General features: G+C 46.3%; 1 protein-coding gene across 3 annotated transcripts in view; it reads left to right on the top strand.

Annotated features, from left to right (window-relative positions):
* Window positions 1-13,145, top strand: part of LOC138566713 (nesprin-2-like) — a 279,861-nt gene that overhangs the window by 107,439 nt on the left and 159,277 nt on the right. The window lies entirely within an intron of this gene.

Raw genomic sequence — 13,145 nt, 5'->3', positions numbered from 1 at the left:
AGGCAGCAGAACTCTTGTTGGTTAAACATCCTATTTCACATAACCAAACCGCCACATTGCACTTGATCTACAGGCCACCAGGACCCATCACCACCTTTGCTGGCGATATTACATCTATATTGGCAGACAAAACCAAGACCAACTCACAAATCATATTACTAGGTGACTTCAACCTGGGTTTCCAAGATCCTAACGACTCTATAGCTACGGACATTGCTTGCTCACTTACTGACTTAGGCTTTACCCATCGTATTCTCAAACCTACCCACGACAAGGGAAGATTCCTTGATTGGTTGGTCGACATAAACTGTACCATCAACGCAGTAGTTAACCTGCCCTGTGCTTGGTCTGACAACCACACTATTACCTTTAACATCCTAGCAAACTATCAACGCTCAAACCAGACATTGCACCTCCAATTCATACAAGAAACAAAAGAGACATAACTAAAGACAATCTCCTCCCCCATATCATACCCACTCTGAACAAGGCTTTACTATCCTGCTCGGACCCATCAGTCCTAGAAGATACCTACAATGAGACAATTCTCAAAGCAATGGACGCCATTGCCCCCGTTAAACCCAGGAAAGCCAAACCACGCGCACCCCTCAATTCATGGTTCACACCACATCTGAGGTATTACGTGAAGAAAAAAGAATCAGTGAAGCCAGCTGGAAAACTCACCCTTCTGCTGCCAATAAGGATAGCCTCATCATAGCCTCCCTTAACTATAAAGAGGCAATCTTCCTAGCCAAAGTAGGCACCTACAATAAGCGTATTGTGCAAGCTGAATCCAACACCAAAGAGCTCTTCAAGATCCTTAAAGAACTTGAAACTCCCTCTACTCCACCTGATACATGTAATAAAGACAGCACATGGTGCTCGAGCATACAAAAAGCGCTCCTTGACAAAATTGCAACACTACAGACTAAAATGAATGCTAAAAAAAGTAGTCTCAAGTCTAACTCCCAGTTCAACTCCCCTCTATCAAAACCAATCTTACCCTACACACTCATGAACAGTTCAGCTTCTCACCACTTACAGTCCTAGAGGTAGAAAATATCATCAGCAAACTCAAACCTTCCAATTGCCAAGGCGACACATGTCCAGCTCCCATCATAAAGGAGTCCGCCCACAAACTAGCTCCCTTCATTACGGCGCTAATAAACACATCATTCAGCACAGGCACCGTACCCGGAAACCTTAAGGATGCATGGGTCATCGCCCTCCTGAAAAAACCTACCTTAGACCCTAATATACCCACTAATCACAACCGTGCCATTCCTGTTGAAAATTCTTGACAGTGCAGCATACTTACAGATTCAGCATTACCTGGAATGTAACAATCTGCTTGGCCTCAGACAATCTGGCTTCCGTCCCAAGCACGGAACTGAAACTGCTCTTATTGACCTTAAAACGCAAATTGAGGACTTGAAAGACAATGGCAAGATCGTCCTCTTGTTACATCTGGACTCATCAGCTGCGTTCGATCTGGTGAATAACCAAATCTTGTGTCAACATCTCAAAATGTCAGCCCACTTCTTAGATAAAGCCACTAACTGGATCAGTTCATTCCTGGCCAACAGATCCATGAGGGTTTTCTCCCCTGCTGCCTCTATTGAACCATCTCTAGTACTATGTGGTGTCCCCCAAGGATCTTGTGTTTCACCCACGCTTTACAATATGTTCACAAAACCTCTATTTGATATTCTCGACTATCTGGGTGTCACCTACACAAACTATGCGGATGACACCCACATACACATTCCTATCACGGGTGACCACACTGCGGACACTAAAGCCTTAAACAATGTTTATCAGGTCATCCAGGCATGGATGGCTCAACACGAGATCTGTCTTAATGATGATAAGACAGAGCTCCTCATCCTGGGCTCCCCCAACCGACTTAGTAAATTAAACCACACCTTCAAATCCTTTATCATTGATGGTAACACCATCAAGGTTACCAATGTCACCAAAACTCTAGGCATCTACCTTGATTCCTCCTTATCTCTCTAGAGACAAACTAATGCTGTGACTTCAGCATCTGCCTACACATGCAAGCTCATCACAGCCTGCCGCCCATTCCTCACCAGACCGAACTGAATTATCCTTGCCAGAACGTTAATTATGGCCAAGTTAGACTATTGCAATGCCCTTTATTTAGGGACTAGCCAGAGCAACCTCTGCAAACTTCAGGTCACCCAAAATAATGCCATTAGGGCTGCCTTGAACATCCCTAGAAACCAACACATATCGGACACCTGGCACAATCTGCGCTGGCTCTCTGTAGCACAAAGAGTCTCTCTCAAATCCCTTGCCCTCACACATAAATGCCTGGCCGACAAGGCTCCTCAACACTTGGCCATCCGGTTCACTCTGCAAACTTCTAGCTGACCTCAAAGAGCAGCTCAAGCTCACTGCTTATCCATACCAAGATTTAAATTACAGAAATCTGGGGGTGTCAGCTTCCCGGTCCTTGCCTCCAAACTATGGAACTCGCTGCCCATCCCACTTCGACTAGAACTCGCCTTCCATGCCTTCAAGAGCAAAGCCAATTTGTGGCTCACTGCTCAAGTCCCACTCAACACACCACCCCAACCTCATTAATACACAGATCCAGTTCTATTCACTGCTATTGCCTTCTGAGTCTCATTGTAAAGATGGATTGTAAATTTAACTTGTAAATTTTACCTGTAAATACCTAACATTGTATATCCTGTTCTGTAACTGTATATGGATGTTGTTAATGTAACCTAAGATATGCGCCCCGATGCCTTTAGGCCAGGCGTGCTATACAAATAATGAAATACAAATTGTCAATAGCGGCAGATATGTGGCTGTCATGTAAAATAGAGTCCGTCAATCCCTCACCGCAAGTCGTTGAAGCTTGGATGGAGTCTCCCATGTCCACAGCTGGGAAATAGGATGTAATTTTATTCCCCATGCTGAGCATTTCAGACTCTGACTCCATACCCCTATTTCATAAAATTATATACTGTTTGTTTTTTAGCCGGCATCTTAGGGGCGTGTGTTGATGAAAAGCTGAGTGCAAGTATTGGAGTAAAAACAGCAACTAGAGACAATTAAGGAGGCTGCGGTGTTGCTAGGTCCGGAAAAGATCCGTGGCTACGCTAATGTCCGGACTGTTGGGACTGGGGGCTAGCTAACCTTTTTGGTTGTAGCCTCTGAGTTTCTATCCGGGGCTACAACTAAAAGACCAGATGCTATAGACCCCTAGATGTCCCCAGTGACGTCTCTGTAAGGAGCGCTATAGATCACCCAGGTAGGCAGATTTCAAAGTTCTTATCCACGTTAGGCAGAGGCGAGTCCTTTTGCATCCACTGCAGCAACTGCAATAACTGCTCTCAGCTGTGCACTCTGCGCCATTCTGATGTTTTTAAAGCAATGTCAGAAGCCACAGTTTGGACACACCAAACAGCACTGAAGAAAGACTTCCACAGGATCAGTCGCAGGTCAACCAGATGAGCCTCCAATAATTGCAATCAGTTGTGCACTCTGTGCCCTAATTATAAAATAAATCAATTAGAGCAGGTTAGAAGCATTTGGTGATTATTGGACATTTGTTAAATTTCCTGTCAATGTGATACCTAGATAATGGAACGGGATGACTGGGTCCAAGGGAATGACTTGCCATGCTTTAATTGGGGCATTCCACTCTCCTTGGCCAGAATACATATGTGTGTGTGTTCATTGTCCCTGAAACGGTCTGTGCATGCGAGCTTTACATCCCTGGTGAAGAGGCAGTGTTTCTAGAAACATGACCCTCCTGTAAACCCGATCACCGCCCCGGCAAGCAGCGTCTCTTTTGGTAATGCTTACCAAGTGAGTTTGCTGTAGTGTTGTAGCACACCTTCTTGACTGAAACCCCCTGGTAGGTCTGTGGTGTAGGTTTACCTGCAGAAATGCCGTCCAGCGGCTTCATTTGATCGATCTGCATTGTTGTGTTCTGCACAATAGGCGCTGGCGGATTCTTGCGTTTTATATTCACGCAATTGCCCCTTCGGCCCCCCGTGTTGCCCTGGCACAGGCCTGTAGGTGTACTTGCTGGCACTCCTGCAGCTTCACTACTGTGCTTGTGTCCAGCACCGTGCAAGGGGCGTGGGTGGCACCGCACTCCAGTCATGCATAAGCCTTGTGTTGTTTAGCAGCACAATCACCCCGGGCTGAAATGAAATATGAATGATGTCAGCGCTCATTAGCACAAACATGGGTTCCGGTGCCATGGTAACGGCACTCTTTCAGGTACCCATTGCACTCCCGGAAACAAATGAGAAAGTGGAGGGCCTTTTGGACTGCAGCCCATACCCTTTGCTGTTCCCAAAATAAAATTATTCTAGCAGTTTTTAAATAATGCAACAAAAAAGGAAAGGAAAAACAAGTTTTCAAGTACTTCCAAAGAATCATATTGTGGCTTTTCTGACCGGCAGCTGCAGGGGTGCTGAACCAATGAGTCAATGAATGAAATTGTTTTTGAATGCACAAGGCAACTCAATCTATGCAATGAATGCTTTATTAAAATGTACACAATCATGGACTTCCAACTACAAATCTAAAATGTGTCTGCACCGAATCTTAAACAAAAAGTGCAGTGAGTATACAGTGCTCTGTGGGCTCACAGGCTGTGAATTTTTTTTCATAGAGAACATTTACATTATGGGGAGGAGGACCAATGCTGCTTTAACTGCATTGGGTGCCATCCCAGAGTGTTAGGCAAAGTTTGTATGCAGTACCCTCTGGGAACACTACACACAACTATGACTACAGGTATAGGCAACCCGACCTTTGGTATAAGCTTGTACGACACAGTTTTGGTAGCGTGTTGAGCAGCCAGGCCTATCTCCAGAGGGGAAATGTGAGCTGTAGTGGAGTTACACAAAGATTCACAGTTACAAGTGTTCAAATAAACTCTTACACTCAAGGTTTCTTATATAAAGAATTAATAATGTATTTATCAGTCAGTTATAAAACACTCATTAGAAGGAGGCAATCATATAGTAACACACAAATATACTTCAATTCTGTACACTCTAAGTTTCTGAATCAGACAAGACCCTTTTGGGATGGCCCACAGACACAACCTACACCCACAGGTGACTTTAGTAACAAGGGTGCTGGGGACATTAATATCTTACTGTTCGCATTCAGAATACTTTTCAAGAGGAGTAAAAGGCAAAGATCATCAGAACATGAAAGACTACAATTATTCTTAGCCAGTGTAAATACTTTGAGTTCACCAGAAGAGTCAATTCAATTCAATAGGCTAGGCCAAAGTCAATGGGCTAAAGTCTTGGCTAGGATAAAGTGGTTCTGGTAAGTAAACGAAAAAGTCTCTGCACAAGTTCTTAGAAGTAGTTTGTAAAAAGAATAATCATATGTTGGGTCATAAGCCGATTAGGCCTGCGAGTTGCAAAAGTTTCAAGCACTTTCACCGTGAGAGGTAAGTTCTCTGTCTTGTTTTACAGTACCTTACAATGAAGAAAAAGATGCAGCTGATGACTTCTGTTCCTGACAGTTCCTGCAGATCTCATTGTTCCTGGGCCTCATTCGTGGGGACAAGAGAGAGGATGTCGGGAGACTCCTGCACTGCACTGGGACGGTCCAAAACTCGCAACTGGAAAACTTCAATTTCAGTGGCTGTTTCGCGTTTCTGCTACCGCACTGGTAACAACGCTGGTCCTGACTGTCAAGGTGTACTGTCCTTGCTTCTGAGGTCCCGCACTCATCTGAGGGGCGGTCAGGCTCGGTCAGTCCGACATCATGGCAGTCCGGAGGATCTTCCAAATGCTTTCGGCCAGCTTACAAGTAACGCACACAATCTGGTGTCCCTCTCCCTGCCTCTACGTTTTCCTGCAGCACTCTGAGGAAATGCAACCAGCTTTGAGATGGGTGTCCAGGAGGCTTACTTGGGAGTTGATTGGTCCTACCAACTCAAAGGGAGAAGTCGTCCTTTGCAGGGCTACTCTGTTGATGCGAACTTGGCGATTTGAACCTGCAGCAGGGCTTCACCTGGCAAACAAACGGTCCAGGAGTTGCAGCAGCTGTCCTCTTCAAGCTCTTCTTTGGTTCCTTCGCCAGTGGTCGACTCTGCCTTCCAAGCCAAGAGACTCACCTTTTATTCAGTTCTCTCCCAATCATTCCAGCCTAGCTGCCACTCACCCAGCAGGGTGGCTGTCCTTGCCAGACAGTCATTCAGCCAATCACTACAGAGTGCATTTGGGTCTCCTAGGAAACTAAGCACAGGGAGTTTCGGGAACCTCCCTCACTTCCTGCCTACCCCAGACTCTCTGGAGCCAGAGGCGGTCTTCACTCCTGAAGCCCGCCAAAGGCGAATGAACAAAGAGACCAAACCTGGTTTGGCACACAGAGAGAAACTCTAGAGGGACCTTTCCACAAAGACATGGCAAAAAAGAAGACCAGGAACCATTTTAGCAACGATGGCTGTGCGCCTTCTTGAAAAATATGGCTGCCGCGATTTAACCTTACTGGAGCTACAAATAGTTTGCGGCCGGGAAAAATCATGGTAGTTCATTGTAAAACCACCTCCACCAGCCATTCTGAGAGCAAAGAGTAACATTTGACCATTACATGAGTAACTAGACATAGGGGATACTAAGTAACCCCTCCAGCACTCTATTGTAAGATAGGGTGTGCTGGGTATAGAAATGTACAGGGCTAAGTGAAGTCAATTTCACCTCACTGTTCTGGGAAACAGTAGTTGATCCCAGAGAAGGCAGTTAAACCTTGGGAAATCTGAAAGACTTCCCTGTGTCACTGCACTGAAGTGCTCTGTGACACAATTGAAAAAGATGATGCCTATGGAGTTGGTTAGACTCCATAACCAAAGGAAACACAAAGGTACAACACATATCAAATTATACGAGAGAGTGGGAAAAGGGGCCACACTCTCTCCAAGTAAAAAAATCAAGTCCTCAAAATCCAGCAAAGTTGCTTGTGGTCTCTAAGGTAGAGGTAATTAGCACATTTTTGAGAATTCTCCCTAACACAGAGGTCCACTACTTTTTGGCAATGTCCCTGATGACAAGCTCAAACATGTCCGTCACCTCTCCCAGCACCCAGGCCCGTACGGGAGGCAGCAGAGTTTTGATATGCAGAGGTTTTCTTCTAGGGAATTGAAGCGGTCTTTAGAGTTAGGGGGAAGAGAAACAGGGTGCTAAACCCCTGATCCAGGTCAATGATACATTTCGGTAGCAAGTAGGCTTATCATTCGGCCAAATCCCTCAACAGGTTTCTTAGTTTAATTAACACAATAAGAAGCAACTTCTAATGAATTGTCATGTGAGCCATTAGAAGGTCTCCTGAGGGAGAGACTTGGGGTCCATAACACCTGCAAATAATGCCCTTTTCTGGGTTTCATCTGTGATAAGGGTCTGATGTCAGAATTCACTTTTTGCATGCACAATTGCCTTATTATTTTCTTGAAGCTGTTGTTTGCCCAGATCTTTGCCAGCGGGCCACGTACAGATCAACCATGTTTGTCCAAAGTGGTGTACAGCTGTTTGGATGGCACAGCCTGCTTCCTGGAACCACAGGGATCACGTTGGAAGTAAACAAGGAGGCCACACTGTCAATGACTGAACGAATGCGGGCAGGCAGATTTTCTGACAGGGTTTCATTTCCGTCAAAGTGGCGCCAAATATTAATCAGCTGCACCAATTAGACTTTCAGCCGGGATGAAGATGAATCGACTCTCTTACTTATCTGGGACGGGCCCCACAGGGTGTAAGGATTTGATTTGTTGTGGTAGGTAGGGGTCCAGAAGGAGGTGAAATTATCTGAAGAAAGAGACCAAGGGAACCTTTTTCCATCCAGCCGTAACGTGAATGCAAGACGTAAGGCTTTAACGACTTGCATTCATGCCACCGCTCGTTTTCACATATTTTTATGGCAGAGAGAAGGGGCAGAATGCAAATTGCACAAATGTTCCAGCGTCTGCGCTGACATAGATTTTCAAGCGGGCATAAATGCTGGAGTTCCCTTTTGGGTCCGCCTGCTTTACGCATAAGTATCCATTGTACACGCTCCATGACATACAACCACCCCCCCTTTAAGTCCTACCAATCCTGAGCTCTTTTTTATTAGATAAACCAGATATACCAGCCACATTCCAAGACATCATTCAAAGAGTTTGATTGGCTTTTACTTTTGGAATATTTTCTATGTGTCCAGGGGAGCTTTTAGGGAGGGATAATACAGGTCAATCCATTGCCCCTAGACATGGACCAGGGCTCATCCTCAGAGGACAAACTGTGCAATGATGGGGCTGTTTAAGACACAAATGGTTCTAATACAGAGAATAATAAGAACATCTGGTCGGGTAGTTCCATAATTAATTAATATTTGATAATGACCTTAATACAAGAGACCAGTCTCTTAGCACAGGACCAGGATTCGATCCTGTGCTTCCAATACAAACGTATTGCCGCTGAGCTATCCTCCAGGTCCTCTAATTGTAAGGCCAGAGGTCTCGAACCAGCCTGCTATCAGTGAGGGTCGCATGGATGATGTAACCAAACAGTGCGGATGGATTTGACATTTTATCACACTCAGCGGTGGAAATGGAAAAAATGTGGTGGGGGATGCCACAAGTTCCGGGGTGGGGGAGGAGTTGGGGGGGCACAGGGGGCGTGGTATAGAGGGGGCGGGGTTGGTAGTGGCCATCCAATCAAATAAATACTTTAAAAAAAAGAAAGAAAAATAAGTGCCCACAACGGTAACATTGCCTTTTACTGCCGGCAAGGGCTTTAAGTGGGACGGGGCCTGCCGGGGCTCAGTCCCGGCAGGCTCCGAAATTTCCTTTGAGGCGGGGCCCTGTGGGGCCCACTAATCTCCCCTGTCACAAAAAGGATTTTTTTCTGAAGCCTGAAGCTCTCGCTCGTGGGCGAAAGCTTCAGGCTCCAGAAAAAAATGCCTTTTAGCCGTAATGGTGGCGCCGCACCTGCGAGGCATCCCTTTAAGTAGGAGATGCCGTGGGCCGGCGCCACCATTACGGAGAAAACACGAGGCCGCTGGAAGCTGAGGCCGTTTTCCTGGAGACTGAAACTCGTGGAGTTTCAATCTTCAGGAAAACGGCCTCAGCTTCCAGAGGCCTCACCCCTTCAGCCTTAATGGTGACGCTGCCCCCATGCAGCTGGCAAGGGGCAGCGCCACCATTAAGGCTGAATAGGCGAGGCCCTGTCCCCTGCCAGGCAAGCCTATAGAATATAAATGCAGAGATCAACACCCTCTCCCACCTGGGGAGAGGGTGTTGTATCACTACAAAAGGTTGCCTGGCAGGGATGCCAGTAGCCCATTGAGCCGGGGCTCGTCAGGGGGGCGTGGCCTAACGGGCCCGCAGGACCCCTGCAGTTAGGCCAGACCCCCTTGATGAGCCCTGGCTCATTTTGTTGTGCGAAAAAAAGAAAAAGAAAAAAAAAAACGCCCGCGAGGGCGGCATTGCCTTTTCCGCGGCTCTGGCACTGGTGTGTAAAGCACAATGCTCGCTACATGTACAACTGATTCCTTTCAGTTGTACATGTAGTGAGCATTGTGCATTACACATCAGTGCCAAAGCCGCGGTAAACGGCAATGCTGCCGTCGCAGGCGCATTTTTTTTTTCTTTTTCTTTTTTCCAGCGCGGTTCATGGGCTTGGGCGCTGACTCTGGCCGGATCCCGAGATCCGGCTACACATCTGGTGCCGGATCTCGGATCCGCCGAGAGCCGGCCCAATGACCAGCACTGATCACACTCCGCCTAATCATAAACCGAACAGGTGACGTTATTCACCAACGCATTTCATGGTTCCAAATCACACACAATAGAATACCCTTCTGACTTACTACCACCCTGAATATATGATGTATATATATATGATGGGTTATTTATAACGCTCTTAATACCCAGAGGTTTCTAAGGGCGGACCCAGGATTCCAAGGCGAGCACTTTACCCCTAAGCTATCCTCCAGAGACATCCCGGTAGGGTGCTGGCAGGATGGTCTTCAATGTGGTTAGAAAACAAAAATGGTACTACAATGCCAACTGGTGTGATATGCCATATCTGATGTTCTGTAGTAGCCTGTAATTAATGCATGTGTCCTTAGTGCTGCTCTATTCTTTTTTGTCGTGTTTAATGAGATTCATTTAATCACCAGTCGTCTTACAGGTTCTATGACTTGAAGACTTGAAAACCAATAAAGGAATTATTCAGAGAAGCATGGATCTGCGAAACCTTATGGTGTTGGTTGTGAGTAGCACCGTGGGAAGGGGGCATTGCCTACACTCAGTCCGGATAGAGTGCTAGAAGTAGTACAAGTGCAAAACCTGCATCAGAAAAAACAGATTCAAGGCGCTACAAAGAAAACACAGCAAGATAATAGAGCGGGCTCGGTGTGCCAGCTAACCACAGAGTGTTTTGCTTTCGGCGATAGTGGCCCATGTGTGCTGCTTTCTTAATTAGTCCAAACTCTGCTTCCCACCGCGTCTTAGATGCCCTCTCTAAGCCACCGGAGGAATCCCGTGAGGTGGCCAGGTCAGGCAAGGGCCAGGCTATCGCCGCTATCGCTGCCCCTTAGCAGTTCACTTCCCTATCTTCGGAACGGCAGCTGATAGACAGCACGCTGACTGGCTTGCCTTTTCGTGCAACATGGCAGGACAAACATTACTGCCTTTATTTGCGCACTGGCAGCAAAAAACGGCACATAATTTAACCTTTGAACCTGTGCCAAGAGATAGCAGAGTCGCAAAAAAAACCGGTCTGTTTGGAGACGTTACAGCTGGCGTCAACAGAGCGCAGCCAGCCAGGTTTGCCAGGGGCGCAGTCACGTCGTGCGGCCGGGCTCAGTGAGCCGGGACAGAAGAGCACGGCCTGGGCCTTGCACAAGGCTGGCCCCGAGCCCAGCGCCGCCAGGGTGGGGCGCAGGCGTTATAGGCCGCTTTGTTTTGTTCTGAGGACATGTGTTGATGGCATCACTGTTTTTACTGGGATGAGAAATCGAGGAGGGGCTCTAACAAGGCGACGTGTCCTGGGTGTGGCCACCTGCTGCCCCAAACAATACTTATCACTTGTGGGTTTTCTGTGTCTGTCACTTGGCATGGTCTGGGGAGCTCTTGTTTTCATGCAGTCTGTGATGGAGCCACGAGAACATGCTAATAATCTCCCATGGGCCAACTTGACCGAGTTGTTTAGAACGTCCATGCATTTTACTGGTAAGAGTGATTGTAATACAAGTTGTATTCCCGCAAAACAAAGTGAATGTACATACACAGTGAGTTAGAGAAATCAAATGTTGGATTTCAGTTTAAGAAAACTGTTTCACATTGTAAAAGCCTAAAAACAATCTGCACTTTTGGTCTTGAAAATGTTATTCCAACGGCTATAGAAACAAGCATTGGCAAAGCCAATCGTTTTGGTGTTTACTGTAGTTCTTTGCATTTACAGGTTTATAGGCCCCAGGGTGCAAGCAGAGGAGCGCAACATGTAAAGGAAAGATGCGAGAAGGCATGCAGGTGTGCAAGAGAATGAGAGGGCGAATAGAGCAAGGAAGGAATGCATTGAGAGAGGGTGCCATCGATGATTAGCAAGAGTAAATATGGGTGAGAAAGGGTGAGGGTAAGAGAGGAAAGATGAGAGAAAAAGTAAACAATGCGAGCAAAGGTGAGTGCTGGAGAACATGGAAGGAGGGCGCCAAAGGGGACATGTTCTGAGGCCAGGGTGAAAGGGAGAGTAGGTCTGTAGGGAGGAAATGTGCCAAGAGAGAGACTGACAGCACAATGTGAGAGAATGTGACAGGGAGAGGGTGTGACAGTGCAAGTAAAGAGAGTGGCATCATGCAGAGGGGGGGCAGTGGGAGCGCATAGAGAGAGAGTGGCAGCAGAGAGGGTGGCAGTGCAGAGAGAGAGTGAAGGCGCAACGAGAGTTCAGAGAGAGAGAGGGACAGCTCAGAGAGAAAGTGACAGCGCAGAGAGAGAGAGCGTTCTACTGCAATCCCCCTGCTGTACATGAGTCTCCAATGCACCAAATGGCTGGTGAGGCTATATATCTGCCTGTCAAATCAAGTGATATGGGCCTGAGGCAGGACTAATGCAAGTCTAGGTGACAGCATTGGGGGCCACTAACAGAGGAGCCTGGGGGTACACCATTTGGTCCCTAAAAGCATTGAATCTGCCTTAGGGGCATTTATTTTCATTAAGTGTGAATTTCATCACTTATGAGGACTTTATTGGGTGAAGTTAAGCCACAGTGAGATTAAATATCTTGCACAGGATCACACACTTTGGCTAAACAGTGAAGCTGGGATTTTAACCCGCCGTGCAATCTAAGCACTTGACCCAGCACACCTTTCAAGGTTCACTTGGAGGAAATATTCAAGTTTTTGATTTCAAGGCCTACAATAATACTATACAATAGAGTTTACTTGTAAAGTGCACTAATTGCAGAAACCTGAAAACCTGTAAAACCTTGAAGAAACATGTTGAGCTAAAAGAATATCATTGCAGCTTTATTTTAACACCACTGTACGTTCACTACTTTCAGACACACTGTTGTGTAATAAGCTGTGTTAGTTATGGAGATTCTTTGTCTCAAAGTTCCAGCCTGTTGTTATACATGATGTTAGGAATATTTGACCACTACATAAAGCAAACATCTTTTTTCCATGCTAAGATAGAAGACATCATGGGTTTCAACACACCTTTAAAAGGGGGCTTTATTCTCTTACTTTTATTGATGTTGGAAAGAGATGTTCAAGATAACTCGGCCAATAGGATTATTTTAGACTATCTTAGATAGCTCAGCGGGTTGCATGCTCACTACTGAGATCTGTGTGTGATATGCAGGCTGCAGGTTTTAATCCGGGCAAGGCCAACTCAGCCTTTTATCCTTCTGAGGTCGATAAATGATTACCAACTTTGTTTTGGTGATATTGTATGTAAATAAGTTCTCTGTAAAGCGCTTTGTGGAAAACGCTGTATAAATAACACATCATTGTCATAACGTCTGCTGTTTCCTAGTCCCACAGTTGGAAATGTCCTATCACACATAAGAAAGGCTCTGCTGCTGACGACAAACAAAAGAAATGTGTTTTCAAGTTCTTTAACACGCTGCCTGCTTAGCCACGACTTGTGC

The sequence above is a fragment of the Ambystoma mexicanum genome, chromosome 2p, assembly GCF_040938575.1.
Source record: "Ambystoma mexicanum isolate Mex_15411 chromosome 2p, UKY_AmexF1_1, whole genome shotgun sequence".
Taxonomy (NCBI): Eukaryota; Metazoa; Chordata; class Amphibia; order Caudata; family Ambystomatidae; genus Ambystoma; species Ambystoma mexicanum.
This window is presented reverse-complemented; position numbering and strand designations above follow the sequence as displayed.